Raw genomic sequence first — 12181 nt, forward strand, 5'->3', positions numbered from 1 at the left:
AGAACTTGATGTTTAACTTTTAAAGGGATTTCAGTTTTTTACCTTCCGCAACTATCGCTAATGCCCGGCTAGCTCAGTCGGTAGAGCATGAGACTCTTAATCTTGGTGTCGTGGGTTCGAGCCCTACGTCGGGCTAAGTATTGTTGTGTCACTTTAATGATTAACTGTTCATTACCAGACATGTAAAATATTTTCAAGTTTTGTTAGAATATCAACTCAACGTCATTGTGTGGAATAGTCCGTAAGCAACGGAAGCGTCGGTGGTGTAACGGTTAGCATGGTTGCCTTCCAAGCAGTCGATCCGGGTTCGATTCCCGGCCGACGCATCAATGTTTTTCATCGTGGTATCGTAATAATGTTTTGCATCAGTCAGAGAAGGTAAATGTTCAAGATGCATGCTGGTTAAAAAACACAAGGTAAACGTTGTACGAACACAATTCTTTCAAACAGATTTTTATTCTGAAATCGTGTTTCGACAACGAATTATAAAACGGACAAAGTACTTGATGTTTAACTTTTAAAGGGATTTCAGTTTTTTACCTTCCGCAACTATCGCTAATGCCCGGCTAGCTCAGTCGGTAGAGCACGAGACTCTTAATCTCGGAGTCGTGGGTTCGAGCCCCACGTCGGGCTAAGTATTGTTGTGTCACTTTTATGATTAACTGTTCATTACCAGACATGTAAAATATTTTCAAGTTTTGTTAGAATATCAACTCAACGTCATTGTGTGGAATAGTCCGTAAGCAACGAAAGCGTCGGTGGTGTAACGGTTAGCATGGTTGCCTTCCAAGCAGTCGATCCGGGTTCGATTCCCGGCCGACGCATCAATGTTTTTCATCGTGGTATCGTTATAATGTTTTGCATCAGTCAGAGAAGGTAAATGTTAAAGATGCATGCTGGTTAAAAAACACAAGGTAAACGTTGTACGAAAACAATTCTTTCAAACAGATTTTTATTCTGAAATCGTGTTTCGACAACGAATTATAAAACGGACAAAGAACTTGATGTTTAACTTTTAAAGGGATTTCAGTGTTTTACCTTCCGCAACTATCGCTAATGCCCGGCTAGCTCAGTCGGTAGAGCATGAGACTCTTAATCTGGGTGTCGTGGGTTCGAGCCCTACGTCGGGCTAAGTATTGTTGTGTCACTTTTATGATTAACTGTTCATTACCAGACATGTAAAATATTTTCAAGTTTTGTTAGAATATCAACTCAACGTCATTGTGTGGAATAGTCCGTAAGCAACGAAAGCGTCGGTGGTGTAACGGTTAGCATGGTTGCCTTCCAAGCAGTCGATCCGGGTTCGATTCCCGGCCGACGCATCAAGGTTTTTCATCGTGGTATCGTTATAATGTTTTGCATCAGTCAGAGAAGGTAAATGTTCAAGATGCATGCTGGTTAAAAAACACAAGGTAAACGTTGTACGAACACAATTCTTTCAAACAGATTTTTATTCTGAAATCGTGTTTCGACAACGAATTATAAAACGGACAAAGTACTTGATGTTTAACTTTTAAAGGGATTTCAGTTTTTTACCTTTTGTAAATATCGCTAATGCCCGGCTAGCTCAGTCAGTAGAGCACGAGATTCATAATCTCGGAGTCGTGGGTTCGAGGCCCACGTCGGGCTAAGTATTGTTGTGTCACTTTTATGATTAACTGTTCATTACCAGACATGTAAAATATTTTCAAGTTTGGTTAGAATATCAACTCAACGTCATTGTGTGGAATAGTCCGTAAGCAACGAAAGCGTCGGTGGTGTAACGGTTAGCATGGTTGCCTTCCAAGCTGTCGATCCGGGTTCGATTCCCGGCCGACGCATCAATGTTTTTCATCGTGGTATCGTTATAATGTTTTGCATCAGTCAGAGAAGGAAAATGTTCAAGATGCATGCTGGTTAAAAAACACAAGGTAAACGTTGTACGAAAACAATTCTTTCAAACAGATTTTTATTCTGAAATCGTGTTTCGACAACGAATTATAAAACGGACAAAGTACTTGATGTTTAACTTTTAAAGGGATTTCAGTTTTTTACCTTCCGCAACTATCGCTAATGCCCGGCTAGCTCAGTCGGTAGAGCGTGAGACTCTTAATCTGGGTGTCGTGGGTTCGAGCCCTACGTCGGGCTAAGTATTGTTGTGTCACTTTTATGATTAACTGTTCATTACCAGACATGTAAAATATTTTCAAGTTTTGTTAGAATATCAACTTAACGTCATTGTGTGGAATAGTCCGTAAGCAACGAAAGCGTCGGTGGTGTAACGGTTAGCATGGTTGCCTTCCAAGCAGTCGATCCGGGTTCGATTCCCGGCCGACGCATCAATGTTTTTCATCGTGGTATCGTTATAACGTTTTGCATCAGTCAGAGAAGGTAAATGTTCAAGATGCATGCTGGTTAAAAAACACAAGGTAAACGTTGTACGAAAACAATTCTTTCCAACAGATTTTTATTCTGAAATCGTGTTTCGACAACGAATTATAAAACGGACAAAGTACTTGATGTTTAACTTTTAAAGGGATTTCAGTTTTTTACCTTCCGCAACTATCGCTAATGCCCGGCTAGCTCAGTCGGTAGAGCACGAGACTCTTAATCTCGGAGTCGTGGGTTCGAGCCCCACGTCGGGCTAAGTATTGTTGTGTCACTTTTATGATTAACTGTTCATTACCAGACATGTAAAATATTTTCAAGTTTTGTTAGAATATCAACTCAACGTCATTGTGTGGAATAGTCCGTAAGCAACGAAAGCGTCGGTGGTGTAACGGTTAGCATGGTTGCCTTCCACGCAGTCGATCGGCGTTCGATTCCCGGCCGACGCATCAATGTTTTTCATCGTGGTATCGTTATAATGTTTTGCATCAGTCAGAGAAGGTAAATGTTCAAGATGCATGCTGGTTAAAAAACACAAGGTAAACGTTGTACGAAAAAAAATTCTTTCAAGCAGATTTTTATTCTGAAATCGTGTTTCGACAACGAATTATAAAACGGACAAAGTACTTGATGTTTAACTTTTTAAGAGTTTCAGTTTTTTACCTTCCGTGAATATCTCGCTAATGCCCGGCTAGCTCAGTCGGTAGAGCACGAGACTCTTAATCTCGGAGTCGTGGGTTCGAGCCCCACGTCGGGCTAAGTATTGTTGTGTCACTTTTATGATTAACTGTTCATTACCAGACATGTAAAATATTTTCAAGTTTTGTTAGAATATCAACTCAACGTCATTGTGTGGAATAGTCCGTAAGCAACGAAAGCGTCGGTGGTGTAACGGTTAGCATGGTTGCCTTCCAAGCAGTCGATCCGGGTTCGATTCCCGGCCGACGCATCAATGTTTTTCATCGTGGTATCGTTATAATGTTTTGCATCAGTCAGAGAAGGTAAATGTTAAAGATGCATGCTGGTTAAAAAACACAAGGTAAACGTTGTACGAAAACAATTCTTTCAAACAGATTTTTATTCTGAAATCGTGTTTCGACAACGAATTATAAAACGGACAAAGAACTTGATGTTTAACTTTTAAAGGGATTTCAGTTTTTTACCTCCCGCAACTATCGCTAATGCCCGGCTAGCTCAGTCGGTAGAGCATGAGACTCTTAATCTTGGTGTCGTGGGTTCGAGCCCTACGTCGGGCTAAGTATTGTTGTGTCACTTTAATGATTAACTGTTCATTACCAGACATGTAAAATATTTTCAAGTTTTGTTAGAATATCAACTCAACGTCATTGTGTGGAATAGTCCGTAAGCAACGAAAGCGTCGGTGGTGTAACGGTTAGCATGGTTGCCTTCCAAGCAGTCGATCCGGGTTCGATTCCCGGCCGACGCATCAATGTTTTTCATAGTGGTATCGTTATAATGTTTTGCATCAGTCAGAGAAGGTAAATGTTCAAGATGCATGCTGGTTAAAAAACACAAGGTAAACGTTGTACGAACACAATTCTTTCAAACAGATTTTTATTCTGAAATCGTGTTTCGACAACGAATTATAAAACGGACAAAGTACTTGATGTTTAACTTTTAAAGGGATTTCAGTTTTTTACCTTCCGCAACTATCGCTAATGCCCGGCTAGCTCAGTCGGTAGAGCACGAGACTCTTAATCTCGGAGTCGTGGGTTCGAGCCCCACGTCGGGCTAAGTATTGTTGTGTCACTTTTATGATTAACTGTTCATTACCAGACATGTAAAATATTTTCAAGTTTTGTTAGAATATCAACTCAACGTCATTGTGTGGAATAGTCCGTAAGCAACGAAAGCGTCGGTGGTGTAACGGTTAGCATGGTTGCATTCCACGCAGTCGATCGGCGTTCGATTCCCGGCCGACGCATCAATGTTTTTCATCGTGGTATCGTTATAATGTTTTGCATCAGTCAGAGAAGGTAAATGTTCAAGATGCATGCTGGTTAAAAAACACAAGGTAAACGTTGTACGAAAAAAAATTCTTTCAAGCAGATTTTTATTCTGAAATCGTGTTTCGACAACGAATTATAAAACGGACAAAGTACTTGATGTTTAACTTTTTAAGAGTTTCAGTTTTTTACCTTCCGTGAATATCTCGCTAATGCCCGGCTAGCTCAGTCGGTAGAGCACGAGACTCTTAATCTCGGAGTCGTGGGTTCGAGCCCCACGTCGGGCTAAGTATTGTTGTGTCACTTTTATGATTAACTGTTCATTACCAGACATGTAAAATATTTTCAAGTTTTGTTAGAATATCAACTCAACGTCATTGTGTGGAATAGTCCGTAAGCAACGAAAGCGTCGGTGGTGTAACGGTTAGCATGGTTGCATTCCAAGCAGTCGATCCGGGTTCGATTCCCGGCCGACGCATCAATGTTTTTCATCGTGGTATCGTTATAATGTTTTGCATCAGTCAGAGAAGGTAAATGTTAAAGATGCATGCTGGTTAAAAAACACAAGGTAAACGTTGTACGAAAACAATTCTTTCAAACAGATTTTTATTCTGAAATCGTGTTTCGACAACGAATTATAAAACGGACAAAGAACTTGATGTTTAACTTTTAAAGGGATTTCAGTTTTTTACCTTCCGCAACTATCGCTAATGCCCGGCTAGCTCAGTCGGTAGAGCATGAGACTCTTAATCTTGGTGTCGTGGGTTCGAGCCCTACGTCGGGCTAAGTATTGTTGTGTCACTTTAATGATTAACTGTTCATTACCAGACATGTAAAATATTTTCAAGTTTTGTTAGAATATCAACTCAACGTCATTGTGTGGAATAGTCCGTAAGCAACGAAAGCGTCGGTGGTGTAACGGTTAGCATGGTTGCCTTCCAAGCAGTCGATCCGGGTTCGATTCCCGGCCGACGCATCAATGTTTTTCATCGTGGTATCGTAATAATGTTTTGCATCAGTCAGAGAAGGTAAATGTTCAAGATGCATGCTGGTTAAAAAACACAAGGTAAACGTTGTACGAACACAATTCTTTCAAACAGATTTTTATTCTGAAATCGTGTTTCGACAACGAATTATAAAACGGACAAAGTACTTGATGTTTAACTTTTAAAGGGATTTCAGTTTTTTACCTTCCGCAACTATCGCTAATGCCCGGCTAGCTCAGTCGGTAGAGCACGAGACTCTTAATCTCGGAGTCGTGGGTTCGAGCCCCACGTCGGGCTAAGTATTGTTGTGTCACTTTTATGATTAACTGTTCATTACCAGACATGTAAAATATTTTCAAGTTTTGTTAGAATATCAACTCAACGTCATTGTGTGGAATAGTCCGTAAGCAACGAAAGCGTCGGTGGTGTAACGGTTAGCATGGTTGCCTTCCAAGCAGTCGATCCGGGTTCGATTCCCGGCCGACGCATCAATGTTTTTCATCGTGGTATCGTTATAATGTTTTGCATCAGTCAGAGAAGGTAAATGTTAAAGATGCATGCTGGTTAAAAAACACAAGGTAAACGTTGTACGAAAACAATTCTTTCAAACAGATTTTTATTCTGAAATCGTGTTTCGACAACGAATTATAAAACGGACAAAGAACTTGATGTTTAACTTTTAAAGGGATTTCAGTGTTTTACCTTCCGCAACTATCGCTAATGCCCGGCTAGCTCAGTCGGTAGAGCATGAGACTCTTAATCTGGGTGTCGTGGGTTCGAGCCCTACGTCGGGCTAAGTATTGTTGTGTCACTTTTATGATTAACTGTTCATTACCAGACATGTAAAATATTTTCAAGTTTTGTTAGAATATCAACTCAACGTCATTGTGTGGAATAGTCCGTAAGCAACGAAAGCGTCGGTGGTGTAACGGTTAGCATGGTTGCCTTTCAAGCAGTCGATCCGGGTTCGATTCCCGGCCGACGCATCAAGGTTTTTCATCGTGGTATCGTTATAATGTTTTGCATCAGTCAGAGAAGGTAAATGTTAAAGATGCATGCTGGTTAAAAAACAAAAGGTAAACGTTGTACGAAAACAATTCTTTCAAACAGATTTTTATTCTGAAATCGTGTTTCGACAACGAATTATAAAACGGACAAAGAACTTGATGTTTAACTTTTAAAGGGATTTCAGTTTTTTACCTTCCGCAACTATCGCTAATGCCCGGCTAGCTCAGTCGGTAGAGCACGAGACTCTTAATCTGGGTGTCGTGGGTTCGAGCCCTACGTCGGGCTAAGTATTGTTGTGTCACTTTTATGATTAACTGTTCATTACCAGACATGTAAAATATTTTCAAGTTTTGTTAGAATATCAACTCAACGTCATTGTGTGGAATAATCCGTAAGCAACGAAAGCGTCGGTGGTGTAACGGTTAGCATGGTTGCCTTCCAAGCAGTCGATCCGGGTTCGATTCCCGGCCGACGCATCAATGTTTTTCATCGTGGTATCGTTATAATGTTTTGCCTCAGTCAGAGAAGGTAAATGTTCAAGATGCATGCTGGTTAAAAAACACAAGGTAAACGTTGTACGAACACAATTCTTTCAAACAGATTTTTATTCTGAAATCGTGTTTCGACAACGAATTATAAAACGGACAAAGTACTTGATGTTTAACTTTTAAAGGGATTTCAGTTTTTTACCTTCCGCAACTATCGCTAATGCCCGGCTAGCTCAGTCGGTAGAGCATGAGACTCTTAATCTGGGTGTCGTGGGTTCGAGCCCTACGTCGGGCTAAGTATTGTTGTGTCACTTTTATGATTAACTGTTCATTACCAGACATGTAAAATATTTTCAAGTTTTGTTAGAATATCAACTCAACGTCATTGTGTGGAATAATCCGTAAGCAACGAAAGCGTCGGTGGTGTAACGGTTAGCATGGTTGCCTTCCAAGCAGTCGATCCGGGTTCGATTCCCGGCCGACGCATCAATGTTTTTCATCGTGGTATCGTTATAATGTTTTGCATCAGTCAGAGAAGGTAAATGTTCAAGATGCATGCTGGTTAAAAAACACAAGGTAAACGTTGTACGAAAACAATTCTTTCAAACAGATTTTTATTCTGAAATCGTGTTTCGACAACGAATTATAAAACGGACAAAGTACTTGATGTTTAACTTTTAAAGGGATTTCAGTTTTTTACCTTCCGCAACTATCGCTAATGCCCGGCTAGCTCAGTCGGTAGAGCACGAGATTCTTAATCTCGGCGTCGTGGGTTCGAGCCCCACGTCGGGCTAAGTATTGTTGTGTCACTTTTATGATTAACTGTTCATTACCAGACATGTAAAATATTTTCAAGTTTTGTTAGAATATCAACTCAACGTCATTGTGTGGAATAGTCCGTAAGCAACGAAAGCGTCGGTGGTGTAACGGTTAGCATGGTTGCCTTCCAAGCAGTCGATCCGGGTTCGATTCCCGGCCGACGCATCAATGTTTTTCATCGTGGTATCGTTATAATGTTTTGCCTCAGTCAGAGAAGGTAAATGTTCAAGATGCATGCTGGTTAAAAAACACAAGGTAAACGTTGTACGAAAAAAAATTCTTTCAAACAGATTTTTATTCTGAAATCGTGTTTCGACAACGAATTATGAAACGGACAAAGTACTTGATGTTTAACTTTTAAAGGGATTTCAGTTTTTTACCTTTTGTAAATATCGCTAATGCCCGGCTAGCTCAGTCAGTAGAGCACGAGATTCATAATCTCGGAGTCGTGGGTTCGAGGCCCACGTCGGGCTAAGTATTGTTGTGTCACTTTTATGATTAACTGTTCATTACCAGACATGTAAAAAATTTTCAAGTTTGGTTAGAATATCAACTCAACGTCATTGTGTGGAATAGTCCGTAAGCAACGAAAGCGTCGGTGGTGTAACGGTTAGCATGGTTGCCTTCCAAGCAGTCGATCCGGGTTCGATTCCCGGCCGACGCATCAATGTTTTTCATCGTGGTATCGTTATAATGTTTTGCATCAGTCAGAAAAGGTAAATGTTAAAGATGCATGCTGGTTAAAAAACACAAGGTAAACGTTGTACGAAAAAAAATTCTTTCAAACAGATTTTTATTCTGAAATCGTGTTTCGACAACGAATTATAAAACGGACAAAGTACTTGATGTTTAACTTTTAAAGGGATTTCAGTTTTTTACCTTCCGCAACTATCGCTAATGCCCGGCTAGCTCAGTCGGTAGAGCACGAGACTCTTAATCTCGGAGTCGTGGGTTCGAGCCCCACGTCGGGCTAAGTATTGTTGTGTCACTTTTATGATTAACTGTTCATTACCAGACATGTAAAATATTTTCAAGTTTTGTTAGAATATCAACTCAACGTCATTGTGTGGAATAGTCCGTAAGCAACGAAAGCGTCGGTGGTGTAACGGTTAGCATGGTTGCCTTCCAAGCAGTCGATCCGGGTTCGATTCCCGGCCGACGCATCAATGTTTTTCATCGTGGTATCGTTATAATGTTTTGCATCAGTCAGAGAAGGTAAATGTTAAAGATGCACGCTGGTTAAAAAACACAAGGTAAACGTTGTACGAAAACAATTCTTTCAAACAGATTTTTATTCTGAAATCGTGTTTCGACAACGAATTATAAAACGGACAAAGTACTTGATGTTTAACTTTTAAAGGGATTTCAGTTTTTTACCTTCCGCAACTATCGCTAATGCCCGGCTAGCTCAGTCGGTAGAGCATGAGACTCTTAATCTGGGTGTCGTGGGTTCGAGCCCTACGTCGGGCTAAGTATTGTTGTGTCACTTTTATGATTAACTGTTCATTACCAGACATGTAAAATATTTTCAAGTTTTGTTAGAATATCAACTCAACGTCATTGTGTGGAATAGTCCGTAAGCAACGAAAGCGTCGGTGGTGTAACGGTTAGCATGGTTGCCTTCCAAGCAGTCGATCCGGGTTCGATTCCCGGCCGACGCATCAATGTTTTTCATCGTGGTATCGTTATAATGTTTTGCATCAGTCAGAGAAGGTAAATGTTCAAGATGCATGCTGGTTAAAAAACACAAGGTAAACGTTGTACGAAAACAATTCTTTCAAACAGATTTTTATTCTGAAATCGTGTTTCGACAACGAATTATAAAACGGACAAAGTACTTGATGTTTAACTTTTAAAGGGATTTCAGTTTTTTACCTTCCGCAACTATCGCTAATGCCCGGCTAGCTCAGTCGGTAGAGCACGAGACTCTTAATCTCGGCGTCGTGGGTTCGAGCCCCACGTCGGGCTAAGTATTGTTGTGTCACTTTTATGATTAACTGTTCATTACCAGACATGTAAAATATTTTCAAGTTTTGTTAGAATATCAACTCAACGTCATTGTGTGGAATAATCCGTAAGCAACGAAAGCGTCCATGGTGTAACGGTTAGCATGGTTGCCTTCCAAGCAGTCGATCCGGGTTCGATTCCCGGCCGACGCATCAATGTTTTTCATCGTGGTATCGTTATAATGTTTTGCATCAGTCAGAGAAGGTAAATGTTAAAGATGCATGCTGGTTAAAAAACACAAGGTAAACGTTGTACGAAAACAATTCTTTCAAACAGATTTTTATTCTGAAATCGTGTTTCGACAACGAATTATGAAACGGACAAAGTACTTGATGTTTAACTTTTAAAGGGATTTCAGTTTTTTACCTTTTGTAAATATCGCTAATGCCCGGCTAGCTCAGTCAGTAGAGCACGAGATTCATAATCTCGGAGTCGTGGGTTCGAGGCCCACGTCGGGCTAAGTATTGTTGTGTCACTTTTATGATTAACTGTTCATTACCAGACATGTAAAATATTTTCAAGTTTGGTTAGAATATCAACTCAACGTCATTGTGTGGAATAGTCCGTAAGCAACGAAAGCGTCGGTGGAGTAACGGTTAGCATGGTTGCCTTCCAAGCAGTCGATCCGGGTTCGATTCCTGGCCGACGCATCAATGTTTTTCATCGTGGTATCGTTATAATGTTTTGCATCAGTCAGAGAAGGTAAATGTTCAAGATGCATGCTGGTTAAAAAACACAAGGTAAACGTTGTACGAAAACAATTCTTTCAAACAGATTTTTATTCTGAAATCGTGTTTCGACAACGAATTATAAAACGGACAAAGTACTTGATGTTTAACTTTTAAAGGGATTTCAGTTTTTTACCTTCCGCAACTATCGCTAATGCCCGGCTAGCTCAGTCGGTAGAGCATGAGACTCTTAATCTGGGTGTCGTGGGTTCGAGCCCTACGTCGGGCTAAGTATTGTTGTGTCACTTTTATGATTAACTGTTCATTACCAGACATGTAAAATATTTTCAAGTTTTGTTAGAATATCAACTCAACGTCATTGTGTGAAATAATCCGTAAGCAACGAAAGCGTCGGTGGTGTAACGGTTAGCATGATTGCCTTCCAAGCAGTCGATCCGGGTTCGATTCCCGGCCGACGCATCAATGTTTTTCATCGTGGTATCGTTATAATGTTTTGCATCAGTCAGAGAAGGTAAATGTTCAAGATGCATGCTGGTTAAAAAACACAAGGTAAACGTTGTACGAAAACAATTCTTTCAAACAGATTTTTATTCTGAAATCGTGTTTCGACAACGAATTATAAAACGGACAAAGTACTTGATGATTAACTTTTAAAGGGATTTCAGTTTTTTACCTTCCGCAACTATCGCTAATGCCCGGCTAGCTCAGTCGGTAGAGCACGAGACTCTTAATCTCGGCGTCGTGGGTTCGAGCCCCACGTCGGGCTAAGTATTGTTGTGTCACTTTAATGATTAACTGTTCATTACCAGACATGTAAAATATTTTCAAGTTTTGTTAGAATATCAACTCAACGTCATTGTGTGGAATAGTCCGTAAGCAACGAAAGCGTCGGTGGTGTAACGGTTAGCATGGTTGCCTTCCAAGCAGTCGATCCGGGTTCGATTCCCGGCCGACGCATCAATGTTTTTCATCGTGGTATCGTTATAATGTTTTGCATCAGTCAGAGAAGGTAAATGTTCAAGATGCATGCTGGTTAAAAAACACAAGGTAAACGTTTTACGAAAAAAAATTCTTTCAAGCAGATTTTTATTCTGAAATCGTGTTTCGACAACGAATTATAAAACGGACAAAGTACTTGATGTTTAACTTTTTAAGAGTTTCAGTTTTTTACCTTCCGTGAATATCTCGCTAATGCCCGGCTAGCTCAGTCGGTAGAGCACGAGACTCTTAATCTCGGAGTCGTGGGTTCGAGCCCCACGTCGGGCTAAGTATTGTTGTGTCACTTTTATGATTAACTGTTCATTACCAGACATGTAAAATATTTTCAAGTTTTGTTAGAATATCAACTCAACGTCATTGTGTGGAATAGTCCGTAAGCAACGAAAGCGTCGGTGGTGTAACGGTTAGCATGGTTGCCTTCCAAGCAGTCGATCCGGGTTCGATTCCCGGCCGACGCATCAATGTTTTTCATCGTGGTATCGTTATAATGTTTTGCATCAGTCAGAGAAGGTAAATGTTAAAGATGCATGCTGGTTAAAAAACACAAGGTAAACGTTGTACGAAAACAATTCTTTCAAACAGATTTTTATTCTGAAATCGTGTTTCGACAACGAATTATAAAACGGACAAAGAACTTGATGTTTAACTTTTAAAGGGATTTCAGTTTTTTACCTTCCGCAACTATCGCTAATGCCCGGCTAGCTCAGTCGGTAGAGCATGAGACTCTTAATCTTGGTGTCGTGGGTTCGAGCCCCACGTCGGGCTAAGTATTGTTGTGTCACTTTAATGATTAACTGTTCATTACCAGACATGTAAAATATTTTCAAGTTTTGTTAGAATATCAACTCAAC

The 12181-nt window shown here is 40.3% G+C and overlaps 45 non-coding genes across 45 annotated transcripts; all 45 read left to right on the forward strand.

Moving 5' to 3' along the window:
* The first annotated feature begins 62 nt into the window (after window positions 1-62).
* Window positions 63-135, forward strand: Trnak-cuu (transfer RNA lysine (anticodon CUU)). Its single transcript has one exon. It is a non-coding gene; the product is annotated as a tRNA-Lys (tRNA).
* Window positions 136-254: 119 nt separating this feature from the next.
* Trnag-ucc (transfer RNA glycine (anticodon UCC)) lies at window positions 255-326 on the forward strand. Its single transcript has one exon. It is a non-coding gene; the product is annotated as a tRNA-Gly (tRNA).
* A 234-nt stretch (window positions 327-560) lies between these two features.
* Trnak-cuu (transfer RNA lysine (anticodon CUU)) lies at window positions 561-633 on the forward strand. The gene has a single exon. It is a non-coding gene; the product is annotated as a tRNA-Lys (tRNA).
* A 119-nt stretch (window positions 634-752) lies between these two features.
* Window positions 753-824, forward strand: Trnag-ucc (transfer RNA glycine (anticodon UCC)). The gene has a single exon. It is a non-coding gene; the product is annotated as a tRNA-Gly (tRNA).
* A 234-nt stretch (window positions 825-1058) lies between these two features.
* Trnak-cuu (transfer RNA lysine (anticodon CUU)) lies at window positions 1059-1131 on the forward strand. The gene has a single exon. It is a non-coding gene; the product is annotated as a tRNA-Lys (tRNA).
* A 119-nt stretch (window positions 1132-1250) lies between these two features.
* On the forward strand, window positions 1251-1322 carry Trnag-ucc (transfer RNA glycine (anticodon UCC)). Its single transcript has one exon. It is a non-coding gene; the product is annotated as a tRNA-Gly (tRNA).
* A 234-nt stretch (window positions 1323-1556) lies between these two features.
* Window positions 1557-1629, forward strand: Trnam-cau (transfer RNA methionine (anticodon CAU)). The gene has a single exon. It is a non-coding gene; the product is annotated as a tRNA-Met (tRNA).
* A 119-nt stretch (window positions 1630-1748) lies between these two features.
* Window positions 1749-1820, forward strand: Trnag-ucc (transfer RNA glycine (anticodon UCC)). The gene has a single exon. It is a non-coding gene; the product is annotated as a tRNA-Gly (tRNA).
* Window positions 1821-2054: 234 nt separating this feature from the next.
* On the forward strand, window positions 2055-2127 carry Trnak-cuu (transfer RNA lysine (anticodon CUU)). The gene has a single exon. It is a non-coding gene; the product is annotated as a tRNA-Lys (tRNA).
* Window positions 2128-2246: 119 nt separating this feature from the next.
* Window positions 2247-2318, forward strand: Trnag-ucc (transfer RNA glycine (anticodon UCC)). The gene has a single exon. It is a non-coding gene; the product is annotated as a tRNA-Gly (tRNA).
* Window positions 2319-2552: 234 nt separating this feature from the next.
* On the forward strand, window positions 2553-2625 carry Trnak-cuu (transfer RNA lysine (anticodon CUU)). Its single transcript has one exon. It is a non-coding gene; the product is annotated as a tRNA-Lys (tRNA).
* A 427-nt stretch (window positions 2626-3052) lies between these two features.
* Trnak-cuu (transfer RNA lysine (anticodon CUU)) lies at window positions 3053-3125 on the forward strand. The gene has a single exon. It is a non-coding gene; the product is annotated as a tRNA-Lys (tRNA).
* A 119-nt stretch (window positions 3126-3244) lies between these two features.
* On the forward strand, window positions 3245-3316 carry Trnag-ucc (transfer RNA glycine (anticodon UCC)). The gene has a single exon. It is a non-coding gene; the product is annotated as a tRNA-Gly (tRNA).
* A 234-nt stretch (window positions 3317-3550) lies between these two features.
* On the forward strand, window positions 3551-3623 carry Trnak-cuu (transfer RNA lysine (anticodon CUU)). Its single transcript has one exon. It is a non-coding gene; the product is annotated as a tRNA-Lys (tRNA).
* Window positions 3624-3742: 119 nt separating this feature from the next.
* On the forward strand, window positions 3743-3814 carry Trnag-ucc (transfer RNA glycine (anticodon UCC)). Its single transcript has one exon. It is a non-coding gene; the product is annotated as a tRNA-Gly (tRNA).
* Window positions 3815-4048: 234 nt separating this feature from the next.
* On the forward strand, window positions 4049-4121 carry Trnak-cuu (transfer RNA lysine (anticodon CUU)). The gene has a single exon. It is a non-coding gene; the product is annotated as a tRNA-Lys (tRNA).
* A 427-nt stretch (window positions 4122-4548) lies between these two features.
* Trnak-cuu (transfer RNA lysine (anticodon CUU)) lies at window positions 4549-4621 on the forward strand. The gene has a single exon. It is a non-coding gene; the product is annotated as a tRNA-Lys (tRNA).
* A 119-nt stretch (window positions 4622-4740) lies between these two features.
* On the forward strand, window positions 4741-4812 carry Trnag-ucc (transfer RNA glycine (anticodon UCC)). Its single transcript has one exon. It is a non-coding gene; the product is annotated as a tRNA-Gly (tRNA).
* A 234-nt stretch (window positions 4813-5046) lies between these two features.
* On the forward strand, window positions 5047-5119 carry Trnak-cuu (transfer RNA lysine (anticodon CUU)). The gene has a single exon. It is a non-coding gene; the product is annotated as a tRNA-Lys (tRNA).
* Window positions 5120-5238: 119 nt separating this feature from the next.
* Trnag-ucc (transfer RNA glycine (anticodon UCC)) lies at window positions 5239-5310 on the forward strand. The gene has a single exon. It is a non-coding gene; the product is annotated as a tRNA-Gly (tRNA).
* Window positions 5311-5544: 234 nt separating this feature from the next.
* Trnak-cuu (transfer RNA lysine (anticodon CUU)) lies at window positions 5545-5617 on the forward strand. The gene has a single exon. It is a non-coding gene; the product is annotated as a tRNA-Lys (tRNA).
* Window positions 5618-5736: 119 nt separating this feature from the next.
* Trnag-ucc (transfer RNA glycine (anticodon UCC)) lies at window positions 5737-5808 on the forward strand. The gene has a single exon. It is a non-coding gene; the product is annotated as a tRNA-Gly (tRNA).
* Window positions 5809-6042: 234 nt separating this feature from the next.
* On the forward strand, window positions 6043-6115 carry Trnak-cuu (transfer RNA lysine (anticodon CUU)). The gene has a single exon. It is a non-coding gene; the product is annotated as a tRNA-Lys (tRNA).
* Window positions 6116-6234: 119 nt separating this feature from the next.
* Trnae-uuc (transfer RNA glutamic acid (anticodon UUC)) lies at window positions 6235-6306 on the forward strand. The gene has a single exon. It is a non-coding gene; the product is annotated as a tRNA-Glu (tRNA).
* A 234-nt stretch (window positions 6307-6540) lies between these two features.
* On the forward strand, window positions 6541-6613 carry Trnak-cuu (transfer RNA lysine (anticodon CUU)). The gene has a single exon. It is a non-coding gene; the product is annotated as a tRNA-Lys (tRNA).
* A 119-nt stretch (window positions 6614-6732) lies between these two features.
* Trnag-ucc (transfer RNA glycine (anticodon UCC)) lies at window positions 6733-6804 on the forward strand. Its single transcript has one exon. It is a non-coding gene; the product is annotated as a tRNA-Gly (tRNA).
* A 234-nt stretch (window positions 6805-7038) lies between these two features.
* Window positions 7039-7111, forward strand: Trnak-cuu (transfer RNA lysine (anticodon CUU)). The gene has a single exon. It is a non-coding gene; the product is annotated as a tRNA-Lys (tRNA).
* A 119-nt stretch (window positions 7112-7230) lies between these two features.
* On the forward strand, window positions 7231-7302 carry Trnag-ucc (transfer RNA glycine (anticodon UCC)). Its single transcript has one exon. It is a non-coding gene; the product is annotated as a tRNA-Gly (tRNA).
* A 234-nt stretch (window positions 7303-7536) lies between these two features.
* Window positions 7537-7609, forward strand: Trnak-cuu (transfer RNA lysine (anticodon CUU)). Its single transcript has one exon. It is a non-coding gene; the product is annotated as a tRNA-Lys (tRNA).
* A 119-nt stretch (window positions 7610-7728) lies between these two features.
* Window positions 7729-7800, forward strand: Trnag-ucc (transfer RNA glycine (anticodon UCC)). Its single transcript has one exon. It is a non-coding gene; the product is annotated as a tRNA-Gly (tRNA).
* A 235-nt stretch (window positions 7801-8035) lies between these two features.
* On the forward strand, window positions 8036-8108 carry Trnam-cau (transfer RNA methionine (anticodon CAU)). The gene has a single exon. It is a non-coding gene; the product is annotated as a tRNA-Met (tRNA).
* Window positions 8109-8227: 119 nt separating this feature from the next.
* On the forward strand, window positions 8228-8299 carry Trnag-ucc (transfer RNA glycine (anticodon UCC)). Its single transcript has one exon. It is a non-coding gene; the product is annotated as a tRNA-Gly (tRNA).
* A 235-nt stretch (window positions 8300-8534) lies between these two features.
* Window positions 8535-8607, forward strand: Trnak-cuu (transfer RNA lysine (anticodon CUU)). The gene has a single exon. It is a non-coding gene; the product is annotated as a tRNA-Lys (tRNA).
* A 119-nt stretch (window positions 8608-8726) lies between these two features.
* Window positions 8727-8798, forward strand: Trnag-ucc (transfer RNA glycine (anticodon UCC)). The gene has a single exon. It is a non-coding gene; the product is annotated as a tRNA-Gly (tRNA).
* Window positions 8799-9032: 234 nt separating this feature from the next.
* On the forward strand, window positions 9033-9105 carry Trnak-cuu (transfer RNA lysine (anticodon CUU)). The gene has a single exon. It is a non-coding gene; the product is annotated as a tRNA-Lys (tRNA).
* A 119-nt stretch (window positions 9106-9224) lies between these two features.
* Trnag-ucc (transfer RNA glycine (anticodon UCC)) lies at window positions 9225-9296 on the forward strand. The gene has a single exon. It is a non-coding gene; the product is annotated as a tRNA-Gly (tRNA).
* A 234-nt stretch (window positions 9297-9530) lies between these two features.
* On the forward strand, window positions 9531-9603 carry Trnak-cuu (transfer RNA lysine (anticodon CUU)). The gene has a single exon. It is a non-coding gene; the product is annotated as a tRNA-Lys (tRNA).
* A 425-nt stretch (window positions 9604-10028) lies between these two features.
* Window positions 10029-10101, forward strand: Trnam-cau (transfer RNA methionine (anticodon CAU)). Its single transcript has one exon. It is a non-coding gene; the product is annotated as a tRNA-Met (tRNA).
* A 425-nt stretch (window positions 10102-10526) lies between these two features.
* On the forward strand, window positions 10527-10599 carry Trnak-cuu (transfer RNA lysine (anticodon CUU)). The gene has a single exon. It is a non-coding gene; the product is annotated as a tRNA-Lys (tRNA).
* A 119-nt stretch (window positions 10600-10718) lies between these two features.
* Window positions 10719-10790, forward strand: Trnag-ucc (transfer RNA glycine (anticodon UCC)). Its single transcript has one exon. It is a non-coding gene; the product is annotated as a tRNA-Gly (tRNA).
* A 234-nt stretch (window positions 10791-11024) lies between these two features.
* On the forward strand, window positions 11025-11097 carry Trnak-cuu (transfer RNA lysine (anticodon CUU)). The gene has a single exon. It is a non-coding gene; the product is annotated as a tRNA-Lys (tRNA).
* Window positions 11098-11216: 119 nt separating this feature from the next.
* Window positions 11217-11288, forward strand: Trnag-ucc (transfer RNA glycine (anticodon UCC)). Its single transcript has one exon. It is a non-coding gene; the product is annotated as a tRNA-Gly (tRNA).
* A 236-nt stretch (window positions 11289-11524) lies between these two features.
* Window positions 11525-11597, forward strand: Trnak-cuu (transfer RNA lysine (anticodon CUU)). Its single transcript has one exon. It is a non-coding gene; the product is annotated as a tRNA-Lys (tRNA).
* A 119-nt stretch (window positions 11598-11716) lies between these two features.
* On the forward strand, window positions 11717-11788 carry Trnag-ucc (transfer RNA glycine (anticodon UCC)). Its single transcript has one exon. It is a non-coding gene; the product is annotated as a tRNA-Gly (tRNA).
* A 234-nt stretch (window positions 11789-12022) lies between these two features.
* On the forward strand, window positions 12023-12095 carry Trnak-cuu (transfer RNA lysine (anticodon CUU)). The gene has a single exon. It is a non-coding gene; the product is annotated as a tRNA-Lys (tRNA).
* Window positions 12096-12181: the final 86 nt, after the last annotated feature.

Source organism: Euprymna scolopes, chromosome 18 (assembly GCF_053919585.1).
Source record: "Euprymna scolopes isolate OS-2025 chromosome 18, ASM5391958v1, whole genome shotgun sequence".
Taxonomy (NCBI): domain Eukaryota; kingdom Metazoa; phylum Mollusca; class Cephalopoda; order Sepiida; family Sepiolidae; genus Euprymna; species Euprymna scolopes.